We start from the raw sequence: 12751 nt of genomic DNA, 5'->3' as shown, positions 1-12751 counted from the left end.
GTTAGAAACAGGGTCTAAGTGGAGGTAATGCTTGATTGTCTCTTCCTCAGAGCTCTGCTTTGTGAGTTAGCTGGGGTTTTGGCTTCTCCTCTTTCCTTTTATCTCCCGACTCTGCACGTGCTCACTTGTGTGGGTGCATGGGGACAGAGTGGAGCAGCCAGACATGGACTCCCTAGGGTGAGTGTTGGGAAGGATCTGTAGATTTCAGCTCTCTGCACCCCACACCCGCTCCCCCCCTCGGGTTCTGAGTGAGTCTCCGTCACCTCCGTTTCTTTCTTGTGCGTTGCGCATAGTGGGCACTGCTCACACATTGGTTGAATGAAGAAATGACTGTAAGTTGGCCAAGGCAGAAGGGAGGAGCTTTCTCCACCCTGACTTCTCAGTGGCTTGGCCCTGGCCCTATTCCTGGTCCTGGCCCTAGATTAGGACAGACTGCCTTTGAGGGGAGGAGGAGCCCAGTATCCACTCCTGTCCTCTGGTCTTCATGAACTCGGGGCCCAGTTTGAGCCCGGGCTTGCTTTCAGCTGGCAGGAGGGGCATGGAACTGGAGCTGTCCTGGGCCGCAGATAAAGTCGGCTGCAGCAGGACCGGACACGTCGATGCCCAGCCTGCCCCACAAAGCAGCCTGGGGGTCGGGGGGTGGGGATGAGGTGGAGTCGAGCCAGGGAACTCAGTTCACTGAGCTGGACAGTTCGGGAGGGGCTGGGCAGGGTGAGGAGCAGGGCACTGCCCCTTGCTCTGCCCAGCCTGTAAGTTAACAGCAGCTCAGCTGTGCTTGGCATCAGGGGCCTGGAGAATGGCTGTTCTTGCTTCTCCCCCTGCCCATCCTTTATCCTGTACTTGCCCCGGCCACTGAGAGCTTTGCAGAACTAAGTGACCTGTGGGACAGCCAGGACACCAGTCCTGCTTTGTGGGCGACTCCAAGAAAGTCCTTTCTCAGGCTCAGGGTCCCAAGAAACCTGTGAGTTTCTAAGAGTATTTTGTCCTCCGGCCGGGAAGGTAGACTTACCCGGATCTCCTGGAGGAACAGAGGCCCGGCGAGGCTGGGATGTGCCCACAGTAACGTGTGCCCAGGGTCGAGACACCTGAGCGCCAGTCTGTCTGGGCATGAAGATTCCACGTGGTGCCCATGGGTCCTTTGGCACCGGAGGCCTATTTCATGAGTGAGCCCTTGGGTAGGGTGACCAATTTGTCCTGGTTGGCCTGAGACTTTCTCCATTTTAAGGACCCAAAGTCCTGCATTCCGAGATGCCCTCAGTGCTGGGCAAACTGGGGTAGTTGGCCCCCCAGCCACGCTGGCTGTTCTCTCTGCCCATCTCCCTCCAGCTCAGTTTGCCTTTGTCTGTGTTGCTCAAATCACGGGAACCTTTCCTCCTGCCATTCAGCTTCCGTGGGCTGACCCCAGAGATCTGCACCCAGAGGCCACATACCCAGGCGCAGGAGGCATGCCGTCCCTATCTCCCAGATAAGCAAACAGCCCGGCCCCTCTGCCTGCGGCTGCTGAAGCGTAGCCTGGAGGTGGCTCCTGCCTGTCTGCAGCCGGAGCTCCCACCAGGTCTTGCATTTCTGTCTCCTCTTCTCTAAAGAACTCCAAGCATGGGGCCCGTCTCCCTCACCCTAACGCAGTCCCCGCTGGGATCCCCTTGTAATAAACGGGAAGTTGAAGTCTGTGGAAGGGTTCCAAGCTACTGGCCCAAAGTCACAGAGAAGCACTGAGCTCAGAACCCACTTGGAACTCAGCACTATTAGGCACACAAGCTTTCGCTCTGGCGTTTCCGGGACGGCCTTTCCTGCTCCAGGCGCCCCCTTCTGAATCCTAGCCCTCCCATGAAGATTCCCTTAGAGAAACCTGACGTCAGAGCCCCAGTCCTGTCTTGTTGGTGCTGAGACTTTCCTAAGTGTCATCCCCCTTTCTGACAGGGACCAAAACGTCACCAGAGCTGGAGTTGCCCAGCCCCATCTTCCCATCCCATCCCATCCCATCCCATCCCATCCCATAAAAGGATTATTCTCCAAGGACCCGTGTATCCTACATATAAATCTTTTCCCAATGACACACACAACTCTGCCCTCCTTAGCCCTGTCCTCTCCTCCAGGCATGGATGAGATGCTAGAAAATGTCTCCCAATCCTTTACTTGTACCAGGCCTGTTAGCAATCAAGCCAGAGAGAATACCTGGCGGGCGTGGCTCAGTGGTTGAGCATCGACCTATGAGGCAGGATCATGGTTTGATTCCTGGTCAGGGCACATGCCTGGGTTGTGGGCTCCATCCCCAGTGTGGGGCGTGCAGGGGGCAGCCAGTTAATGATTCTTTCTCATCACTGATGTTTCTATCTCTCTCTCCCTCTCCCTTCCTGAGATCAATTAAAAAAAAAGTGTATATATATATATATATGTATCAGTGAGAAGAGCTGCTCTTTGGTGGGCAGGCCCCTGGGAGCGGCAGGACTCTGGGGTGTGGACAGTGCAGAGGACTCATAAAGTCCTTGTGCAGCTGAACACACACCCCCCGCCCCCCCCCCCCCCCCCCCGCTCCAAAATCCCCAGGCTGGGTTTTTATTTCACCTCATTACGGCTGTGACTCATACAGGCTCATGCGGAACCGCGGGGCCCAGGGCAGAAGGGTGACTGCAGGCCTCACTCAGCACTCACCAGAACACTCACTCAGCGCGCTGGTAATGAGGACGGCACGATACCTGGATGGCCGGAGCATCTGGCCTGGACTTGGCTAACGCGGCCAAGAGCACGGCTCTGGGGTCAGCCTCCGGGTGCCACTTTGGGTGCTGGACCTCATTTTGTCTCATCCGTAAGAGGGAGATGAAAACAGCCACCTTGGACGTGGTGGGGACGTTGTGAAGGTGAAGGGAGTTGCGTTTGGAATATGCCTGACACTGAGTGTGAGCTCAAACCGCTGTTATTATTCGCTAGCTCATGCCCTCTGCCATGTGCCTCTCTAGTAAGGCGTTCATTCTTTTGGCAAATATGTACTGAGTGCCCATTGCGTGCCAGGAATACAGGACAAACGTGTGTAAACTTTCCGGTTGCACAGCGTTTTCTAACACCCTCTATTTTTGCTTCAGTCTCCCTCTTCCTTGATGTCCACTGGCACTGACAGGGGTTGGGAGGTGGATCATCACCTGTTGCCATCTAGCTCTCTAAGGTCCCGGTCTGTGTGGTGCCAAGGCCACTTGCCTTGGGAGCCGGGGGACCTGGCTGGTAACCTGCTGGAGTCACTTCATCTTTCTGGGCCTCAGTCATTCCATCTTTCAAATGGAATCATAGCCCCTTCCATTCTACCCAGTAGGGGTGTTGTGCAACTGCAATGCGATAATAGATGTGCAAGCACCTTGCTCAGGTAAAAGTCCTTTGTAAATGTCAGAGGCTGGGATGGAACAGAGGGGACAGTCCCCAGACCCCCCCCCCCATCTGAGTGCGGAGGCGGCCCCCCCAGGAAAGGGCCTGAAGGTCATTAACAGGAGCGCAGCCTCTGGAGGGCGCTGAATGTCCAGGGCCTAGTCCAGCTTGGCACACAGCAGACACAGTAAATGCCTGGCATATGGTTGTAGATCCTTAGTACGTGGTTGTCAAATGAAGGAATGTAACAAATGGCTCCAGCCGGTGTAAATGCAGGGAGGATCTGACGTTCCGAGGAAACGCAAAACAAAGGCAAGATCAGGGTGGGCAGGTCTATGCGGGCTGGCTTCGGGGAACAGATCATTTAGGTTTAGGATGGAAGAAGGAATAGAACTTGCATTAGCAAAACAACACTCACGGGACAGGAAGGGCATCTACAAAACCCCCAGGCCAGTCAGCTGGAGTTGGGAGCGGGGGTTCACAGGAGCAAAGACTGAGGGGAGTCAGGCATGTGGGGGAAGCACCCTTGAAGCCCAAACGGGGAGGCCGCATGGGCAGGAGTCACAACTGGGACTTGAGAGGAATATGCTTGGTAGAGAAATGCAGGAGCAGCGAGAGGCTTGCGATTGTGGGTGGTGAGGGACTAGGTGACACGGTGCCCATTATCTGCTGTCTCCCCATAAGAGCAGAATCCCAGTGGTTAATAGGGCCAGGTAATAGGGACATTGGTTGAGGCTTTAGGGGTCTGGGACCACCTGTCAGGCAGCCACTGAGGACACGCTGAAGGTGGCAACAGCTGATGGCAGCTCTTGGATGAGCTGTCCCATTGGCTTCCCCGGGGAAGGGTGGGGAGTCAGCCTGGGAACTGCGGTTGCAACGGGAAAGAAAAGGAACAGACCATTTCCAGAAGGCTGCCCGGGCCGCTAGAATGAAAGTCATACTGTTTAGAGCCTGGAGACTAAGAGATCATTATTTCCTCCTTTTATAAAAGGAGTCTAGGCACACAGGCCTCATCTGTTAGTGCATTTAAATCGGGCAGCATGAGACTAAAGGCAGGAGGTGGTCAGATCTGAGGTCTTATCTAAGCTCGGCCACCTGCTGTGTGACTTCAGGCAAGTTTCCCAACCTCTCTGGACACCACTCTTCTCATCTATGAAGGCTTTTGTCAGAGAGTTCATTTAAAGACGAAGAAAAACAGTGTGTCTGACGTACGGACAAGAGTGCCTACATAGCACATACGAACGTAGGCAGCAAGGTCATGGTTATGTTTTCAGTTCCTTCTTCCCAATGTCCTTTAAGCTCCCGCGAAAGGGGAGGAGGCAAGGCCTGCGATGCAGAGTCCCCGGGCAGCTCCTGGCGCCCGATTTTCCTGACTCTGCAGCAGCTGGGCCCTCTGTGCCCATCTGAGCACTAAGGGCACCAAACCACGAGACTGCCTTTCTCCCCTTTGCATCCTGGCACCTAACAGTGCCTGGCACAGAGCAGACTTTTACTAAATATTTGTTGAGTGAAAGAGGAATTTGACATGGTCCTTTAAAGTTCACTGTCTAGCAGGGGAGACAGACTTGTAGACGAAGAATGAAGAAAAATAAGATTAGATGGGCAGGCGCCTTGGACACAGAGGAAAGACACCTCTCTGTAGGCACTCTTGTCAGTGCCTCAGACATGCTGTTTTTCTTCGTCTTTAAATGAACGCTCTGACAAAAGCCTTCACGGATGAGAAGAGTGGTGTCCAGAGAGGTTGGGAAACTGGCCCGAGGTCACACAGCAGGTGGCCGAGCTTAGGTGGGACCTCAGGTCTGGGAGGAGGTCAGAAGCAGCTGTGGGAGCAGGTCTGCCCCGAGCCTTAAAGGATGGGGGAGGTTTGGGGGGGGAGGGATACAGCCCCACAGAAGGAACCATGTGCCCAGAGGTTGAGATGCACCAGGCATGGGAACTGGAAATGCATCACATGACCAGGGGCTGGAGCACAGGGAACCCACCTGTCAGGGCTTTCAGGGGAGGACGCTGGAAAGCAGGCTGGCAGCCTGACCCAGGAGAATGGACTTAAAAGCCTTTTAAGGTTGGTTCTCAACCTTCTGGCCCTTTAAATACAGTTCCTCATGTGGTGACCCAACCATAAAACTATTTTCGTGGCTACTTCATCACTGTCATGTTGCTACTGTTATGAATCATAATGTAAATATCTGATATGCAGGATGGTCTTAGGCGACCCCTGTGAAAGGGCCGTTTGACCCCCAAAGGGGTCGCGACCCACAGGGTGAGAACTGCTGCCCTAAGGGTTTCAGCAGGCTTGGGACACAGTTGACTGCTGCTCCTCTTTGCCCCCCTCCTTAAGGCCCTGTGGGTCCAGCTTCCTGCCGATCAGAGGCCGTGGCCTGCCTGAGGGCACACAGCACAGTTAGCTGTAGAGTCAGGGCCCTTGGCTTTGACTGAGTGGTGCTTTATGTGGTGGACGGTCCTGTCCATCTGTCCATGTTGCTTGACTCTACTGTCCTGTGGGTGCTCTCAGGGGTCATCTGGGCAGCTGTGGCCGCTGGCTAACACTCTCCCACACTCTGCCTTGCAATAGCTGCCTTGTCCCTTCTGAGAGCCCAGGTGACTGAGCCCAGGCCCCTCCCCCCGACCTCCACTAACCCCCCCCTTACCCCCGCGCCCCCCCCCCCCCCCCGCCCCTCAGTTCTTTGGCACAAAGGAGAAGCCACAAGATCTCCTGGAATTGCTTCCTGCTTCACTTCCAGGTGCCTGACTGCCTGGCATGGGCCAGATTTGGCTCGAGAATTTGTTTTTCAAACGAGATGGGGCAGAGTGTGCAGTGTGCTGGCATTATTCTGGATTTTTAAGAGAAGGCCGAGACCCTCTCCACTTCCCACCCCACCCCCATCCCAGGGAGCCAGTTCCAAGAGCTGCCCAGGGCCAGCATGCCTGCGGATAGTAGGTCTTCACAAGCATGGGTGATCATGGCCCATGTGGGGAAGGGGTGGGGACCTAGTACTTTCCAGAAAGGAGGAGGAGCGGTGGGGGCCTCTCAGGGGTTCAGTCTCCCTATCTCCCCCACCCCCAGCCCCCTCCCCCGCGGGAAATTCCAGGGAGAAACCAGCTTGTTAAGTCTTGGTTTCCAGCTTTCCCGAGTCAGGCAGCGGCCAAGCCTGCTCAGGCCCCTCCCTCTAGAAGCCGCCCCCTCTACCTCTCAGTGCCTCAGGGAGGGACCCAGAGCTTGTGTCTGAGGTGAATCCAGAAGGAGGAACGCGGCTCTTTGCGGCTCTTCCCTCAGGTTTCTGCTGGCGTCACCTGAGCAGCACTCCCCAAAGGCCACCCCACCTCGGAGTTGGGAGTCCAGTGGTGGGGTGTCCAGCCGCAAGCCCCCATCCTGCCAAATCCACTCCCAGCATCCAGGACAAGAATGAGCCTCCATTTAGCAGGGGGCGGGGGATGAGGACACTGAGGCAGGAGGAGTGGGCCTGGGGCAGAGCTGGGCCTGAGGGGGCACCCGCTCTGCTCACTTTCGGGGGGTGTGACAGGGGAGAAGGGAGGGCGATGGAGCAGCAGAGTCTGGAGTCCTGGGAACCGCCCGGCCTTCTTGGCAGCTGAAAGCCCACCCCTCACAAGGTTGGGCGCGGGGGGCGGGGCGAGGGGCAGCCTGTGTCCCCATGTCCCCGGGTCCCCATGTCCCCGTTAGACTTAGCCCAACAGAGGGCCATGGTGCAAGCCCATTGGCTGGAGGTGGCCATTCAATCTTGGTACCTGGTCACCATGGTTTCCCCCTCCCTCCTCCTGCTTCCCGCTCACTCCTCCATCTGTCATCCCTCCTCCACCCTCCCTTTCCTTCCATTTCTCCCTCTCCTCTCTCCTCCTTCTTTATCCCTCCCACTCTCCCTCCCTCTGCCCTCCCACCAAGCATTTATTGAGGAATCACTGGAAGGCAGACACCAGGAAAACAGGTGAATCAGACCTGGTCACTGCCCTCAGGGTCTGGTGGGGAGACGGGAAAATCATGGCAACAGCGGGGGATAGCGGGGCTCAGGAGCACCTGTGGCTCCAGACGTGGGGGCCCTGAGGCAGTGTGCAGAGTCGCTGCCTCTGGGCTCTGGCGCTGGTCCCTGGAGATCTGGCTGGGGGGCTATTGCTGGTCATTACCTCGTCACCCCCAGACTCAGGCCATAGCATGCACTGCAGCCTGGAGCCCAGGGTGTGGGCTGAGGGCTGAGGGCGGGAAGCCCCTGGGCCTCCTTGTGAGCTGACCAGAGTCCCATCAACAGCGTCCTATGTTTTGCTTTTAGGCTTGACTTTGGAAACATTTCTATATTCATCAAGTTATTTTACACTCACAAGAACGGAATGAGGGTGGCGGAGGTTCTGTCCCATCCGCAGGTAAAGGAAGAGAGGGCCAGGGGTGTGACCGAGGCTCAGAGCAGAGCAGGACTAGTCTCCTGGCTCCCAGTTCCGGTGATTTCACCTGCAGGTCACGGTGGATTGTGGGGTTCCGCCTTAACCCTGGAGATGTTTGAGGAAGTGGGTCCAGAGAGGCCGCCTCACCTATCTGAGGTTCACCCCTGGCTCCTCTGTTCCTCAGCCCAGCCCCCACTGGGGAGATACAGGGGAGTCATCTCCACCCGGGATGCTAGGGCCAGGCCAGAGGACGGCGGTGCGCGCTGTGGCTTCCGTCTGCCTGGTAGTGTCATGCTTACCCACGTAAGCTCCATAGCCCTGTTGACTTCTCCAGTGGGAATACATTCAGATCCCAGTCAGATGAAGGTTAGACTCAAGCCTGGATGGCTACACGGGTGGAAAGGGAAACTGGCCTTTGTGAAGGACCTGTCTTCTCTCTGGGATGGATCAGCTGAGGTGCTGACCTCTGGAGCAGGAGGGGGGGAAAGGCCAGTGGAGGAGGCTCTGCCAGCTCCAGGGTGGGGTGTGCATAGGGACCCTGCCCCACAGCCCCCACATGCGGAGGGACCCTGCCCCACAGCCCCCACATGCGGAGGGACCCTGCCCCACAGCCCCCACATGCGGAGGGACCCTGCCCCACAGCCCCCACATGCAGAGAGACCCTGCCCCACAGCCCCCACACCGGCATTTGGGTCAAGGGGCTGCTGGGAGGCTGAGTACACTAGGCTGGCCCATTGGGAAGGTCCCTCCTGTGGTCTATTCTGAGTGACCTCCGGCTGTCTTCCCGGCAGCTGTCTCCCAGCCTCCCTGGGTTTCTCGCAGGGACAGGGCGTGCTCGAACACCCACTTTCCATCCTGCCAGGAAAGCTGGGCTCCCACCAGCCAGTGCCCCCGCTCCCTCCTCAGGCCTGGTGTTGCTTTGAATAGTTTGCAAACGTAGGACATACGTTCCAGGCCTGTCGCTGTCCCTGCCGCTTCCCGCTGGGAGTAAGCCTCCCAAGATCACCTGCTCTATTGATCACTGGACAATATTTCCTGAGCAGGAGCCTCATCATGCCTGGTGGGACCCACAGCCTGGCCCCACATACTCCTCCAGCGTCAGGTAGTGACGAGGGATAAACAAGACCCTACGTACAGAGCAGTCCCAATAGTGCACAGTGTGAACACACAGGAAATGGAGGCGATTCTCACCTCCAGCCTGACCCCTGACCTAGGCAAGGGCCAATGGTCTCCCACCTCTCCCCTGTGTCACCCTGTCTGGAGCGCCCACCCTCCCTCTCAGAAGCTGTTGTCCCCATGCTGCTCCCTCCCCATTATCTCCCGGCTCCATCATTCCACGCGCCCCCTCTCCCCCCCACCTCCCGGTGGTGGGCTGCCTCTGAGGGAGGCTGGTTGGGTGGGTTTGGTTTTGAGGTGTCCAGGATCAGGATCGGGCGCCTCGGGTGGCGGGACGTCACCTTGCCTCAGTCTCTAGCACGGTGGACGCTCAGGAAATGCCTGGAGTCAATGACCCACTCACGTCCATATCTTCACGGCGAGACCTGCTACCTTCAAGGTTGTCTTGCTCTGGTGGCTGGAGAGGACAAGAGAGGGACGCCCTGGGGGAGAGGGTGGGGATGGCATGGCCGCAGCAGAGATGCTGAGGCTTCTGCAGAAATACTGAGCGGCTCCGGCCGGGTTAGGAAATCTACAGACTGAGCAGTGGACGATGACACCGAATGATGAATGGGGATGCGCTGTAGCCGGCCTTGGGCCCCGAGACAGGGAGCAGGTGAGGCCTGTGTGATGCAGGCAGGGGAGGGGCAAGTCCTGGAAATTTCTGACCAAGAGAATTTCAGGCCGAGGGCCACACCTCACAGAGGGGAAGTTGGCTGTAAATCTAAAGCTCAACACACGTCCTAAACCTAAACCTCCTCTTACCACTCATTTCAGGTGCTTCTTGGTGTCTAACCTAAATCGTTTCTGCTGTAATCAAAGTCCAACTTGTCTCATAGGAGTTGGAAAACAGCTGGCCAGGGCCCAGTGGCTGGAAAGAGATGTTGTTCTCCCGTTTCTGTCGGAGAGAACCCGCATATCTGGGGGAACAAGAGTGTGTTAGGGTTCTGGGCCACGCTGGCAGGGCCCGGGGCACGTGCAGGCACCGAGGGCCTGCACGGATAGAGGCGCCCACCTGCAGGGGTGTGGGTTTGGAGTAATTTGAGCCCCTGTGGAATGAGAAGGCCTGGGTTTGTCCCTGAGGTGCTGCCCCGCCCCCCCCCCCCCCCCCCCGCCTCCATTACTGGCATCACACTCTGTCTTTGAGAACCTTGTGGCATCTACGCCGGCATCTGCCCTCCCGCTCCATGGTGAAGGGGCTGATAAAGGTCTCTGAGTCAGAGATAAGGGCTCAGGAGAAGAAAGATAAGATATTCAAAGGGGCACAGGAGACGAGGTTAAGGGGGGGTCTCACTGTTTCGCACCCCAGCTTGTGGAGGTGCCCATCTGATACCCGGGAGGGGATCTGCCAGGAGCCACGGAGGCAGCAGGTGTCTATTCCCTTCCAGGCTCCCGCGTAGACCATCCCCAGGCGAGGGGGAGTGGGCAGCAGTTCCAGGCGGCCTTGTCCCCCGGGGGTCCTCCTCTGCGGTTGCTTCATCCCATTTCCCCCACCCGTCGTCTGCAGCAGCACCTGAGGGAATCCCAGAGATGCCAGTCTCTGAAAAGGAAGGCTTTCCTTCCACAGGTCACCTTCCTCCCCCTGGGCTTCCAGGGCAAGTGGAACATTCCATTTAAAGGGTGAAACAGGAACAGGTGAGCTACAGTGCAGGCAAGAGAGGACCCAGAAACGTAGGTGGGAGGGGTGCCGAGCCACTCACGCTGTCCACCGCCACCGCGGCCACCTCCCACCGGCCTTCTAGGGGCTCCTGGCGACCCGTGCCCTGACCCCGAAATGCCAGCGCGGCGGGGTATGGCTCTGGGACTCCTAAAGAGGCCAGGTAGGTGGACATCCTCTCAGAATGCCCTGTCCCTCCCATCTGGGCACCTTTACTTTCCCACCCCCTGGGGCTGCTGTGTCCCACGATTCTGGGGGCACCCGTTCACACTGAGCGCCTTGTGAATGGCACCCCCTGGGGTGGTGGCGAGGCTGTGAAGTCAGTGCCAGCTGATAAGTAGGAGGGCAGAACCAGACACTTTTCTGTGTTGTAGGCAAACAATGGGGACCTTTCCAGGAAGCTCGGGGGAGGGAGTTGCCTGTAAGAGGATCCCTGGTGGATGCTGCGGGGTAGCTTGAACAGGTTTCTGCGTTTGCTGCTGATTGCTTAATTAGACACCTTCATAGTGCTCTCTGCTAATGACCACATCTCCCAGGGAGATGGCAGATAGAAGGGCGGGTAGCCTCAGAGTTCAGGGTGAAGCCCCTGGAGAATGGGGGCAGTGGAGGCTGAGCATCATGGGGTGTCCTTGGGCCAGTATAGATTATAGACTATTGAAGGGAGGGGGTGTTTTCTCTATGAGACTAAGAAGAGAGGCAGTGAGCCTGGAGTCTGTTTTTGTCTCCAATATTGACATCCTGTTTGTATGAGCTCCAAACTCCTGGCTGTGGTTTGCCCTCTTGAGAAATGGGAGGGTCATCCTGGTGTCCAGCTACCCACTCAGGCCAGATGAGCTCAGGAGCATGTGTGTTGCTGGGGGTAGGTGCTCTGAGGAGGAGCAGCCAGGTGTTTATCCAGGCACCTGTGGGAAGTTGGAGAGAGCCAGGTGGGAGCTGACTGCATGAAGGTGCATCACTGAGCCCTGTCAACTCCATCTCCATAGACCAGCGGTTCTCAACCTGTGGATCGCAACCCTTTTGGGGGGTCGAATGACCCTTTCACAGGGGTCGCCTAAGACCATCGGAAAACACATCTATAATTACATATTGTTTTTGTGATTAATCACTATGCTTTCATTATGTTCAATTTGTAACAATGAAAATACATCCTGCATATCAGATATTTACATGACGATTCATAACAGTAGCAACATTACAGTTATGAAGTAGCAACGAAAATAATTTTATGGTTGGGGGTCACCACACCATGAGGAACTGTATTAAAGGGTCGCGGCATTAGGAAGGTTGAGAACCACTGCCATAGATGGTCAGACACCCTTCTGGGACTTGCAGCTCAGTTTTGATAACGGGCTGAGGGCCAAGCTGCAAATGTTTCGGAGCTGCTCTGAGGCTGTGCTAGAGGACGCTGATGCAGGGGACCGGGCCGTGGCTGGATTTAAGCGTGGCGATGATTCTGTGCCCACCCAGCTCATCTTCCGAGAACTGGGTGGTTGGATATGTGGGGCAGAGGCCTCGGCCCTCTCCTGGGTGAGCCAGCCAAATATTTACCAAAAGAAAGGTGCCAGGACCCAGGTAAACGCTGTGTTTGTGCTGCCCAAACAATGCCATGCTTCATGGGCTTCCAGATACCAAGCCCCGTGGGGAGGCCGGAGCCAGCCCCTGTGAAGGCCGGGGAGCACAGGACTGGGCACCGCGTGGGAGCCAGGGAGAGGCCACTGTGCCCTTGAATGTCGCTGGGACGCTGGCATCCTGGCTTTGGATCGTCTTTGCTCTCGTTTTCTCCGTCCCTGGAAGGCCTGAGTACATCAGAGGATGGGCCTGTGAGGGACTGCAGGCAAGTGGAGCATGGGCTGTAGGCTGTCCGTCTCTTCTGCTCCCGATGGAAATGATAGAAATAACCATTTCTGTGGATTTCAGAGACAGGGGGAGGTTGGTGACCTACTGTCATGAAACTTTGGGCTGTAAGAAAAAGACTGAATTTTGAAGCTGGGTAGACGAAGGTTTGAATTTTGACTTTACCACTGTGTGACTGGGTGTAAATGAGCGAACCCGCTAATCATGAGTTCCCTGTGGTATCAAATGGGATTTTAAGACCCATTTTACCACAGGTGATTGTGAAGTTTTTTCCTATAAAGAAATAAAGCAATTACTTTTATAGCACAACCCGCATTCATGTTGGGAAGTAGGAAGAAAATG

The 12751-nt window shown here is 56.4% G+C and overlaps 2 protein-coding genes across 5 annotated transcripts in view; both read left to right on the top strand.

Moving 5' to 3' along the window:
* Positions 1–12751, top strand: part of PLEKHA6 (pleckstrin homology domain containing A6) — a 113885-nt gene that overhangs the window by 26835 nt on the left and 74299 nt on the right. Inside the window, exon 1 of one of the 4 annotated variants that reach the window (XM_059674014.1) lies at positions 10547–10718. The exons of the other annotated variants lie outside the window; for them this stretch is intronic. The gene's annotated coding sequence lies outside the window, so the exon portion shown is untranslated. Of the gene's footprint in view, positions 1–10546; positions 10719–12751 lie in introns of those variants that run through there. 4 annotated transcript variants of the gene reach the window in all.
* The window catches only part of LOC132220668 (pleckstrin homology domain-containing family A member 5-like), a 58037-nt gene that overhangs the window by 44915 nt on the left and 371 nt on the right, over positions 1–12751 (top strand). The gene's annotated exons all lie outside the window — the stretch shown is intronic.

The sequence above is a fragment of the Myotis daubentonii genome, chromosome 18, assembly GCF_963259705.1.
Source record: "Myotis daubentonii chromosome 18, mMyoDau2.1, whole genome shotgun sequence".
NCBI classification, from domain to species: domain Eukaryota; kingdom Metazoa; phylum Chordata; class Mammalia; order Chiroptera; family Vespertilionidae; genus Myotis; species Myotis daubentonii.
This window is presented reverse-complemented; position numbering and strand designations above follow the sequence as displayed.